Here is an 882-nt window from a genome sequence, read left to right on the forward strand (position 1 = left end):
TTCGTCCTCATCCTCATCCTCATCCTATCCTCTTCCTCTTCCTCATCCTCATCCCAATCCTCATCCAATCCTAATCCTCATCCTCATCCTCATCCTCATCTTCGTCCTCACCCTAATCCTATCCTCATCCTCATCCTATTCTTTCCTAATCCTATCCTCCTCCACCAATTGCTCATCCTATCCTCATCCTCATCATATCCTCATCCTATCCTCATCCTCTTCCTCCAATTCCTCATCCTATCCTCATCCTCGTCCTCATCCTCCTATCCACATCCTCATCCTAATCCTCATCCTCATCCTACCCTCCTCGTCATCCTTATTCTCTTCCTCATCCTTATCATATCCTCTTCCTCATCTTCCTCCTCCAATTCCTCATCCTATCCTCGTCCTCATCCTATCCTCATCCTCTTCCTCATCCTATCCTCATCCTCATCCTCATCCTCATCCTCTTCCCCATCTGCATCCTACCCTCCTCTTTTCATCCTCATCCTCTTCCTTATCCTATCCTCATCCTCTTCACCATCCGCATCCTATCCTAATACTCATCCTCATCCTCAGCCTCATCTTCGTCCTCGCCATCATCCTCATCCTATCCTCTTCCTCATCCTCCTCCTCCAATTCCTCATCCTATCCTCATCCTCATCCTACCCTCGTCCTCATCCTATCATCATCCTCGTCCTCATCATATCCTTATCCTATCCTTATCCTATCCTCATCCTCGTCCTCATCCTATCCTCATCCTCATCCTCATCCCCATCCTCAACCTACCCTCCTCTTCATCCTCATCCCATCTTCGTCCTCATCCTCATCCTATGCTCATACTCATCCTCATCCTATCCTCTTCCACATCCTTATCCCCATCCTCATCCCCATCCTCATCCT

The sequence above is a fragment of the Lupinus angustifolius genome, unplaced genomic scaffold, assembly GCF_001865875.1.
Source record: "Lupinus angustifolius cultivar Tanjil unplaced genomic scaffold, LupAngTanjil_v1.0 Scaffold_521, whole genome shotgun sequence".
Classification (NCBI taxonomy): Eukaryota; Viridiplantae; Streptophyta; class Magnoliopsida; order Fabales; family Fabaceae; genus Lupinus; species Lupinus angustifolius.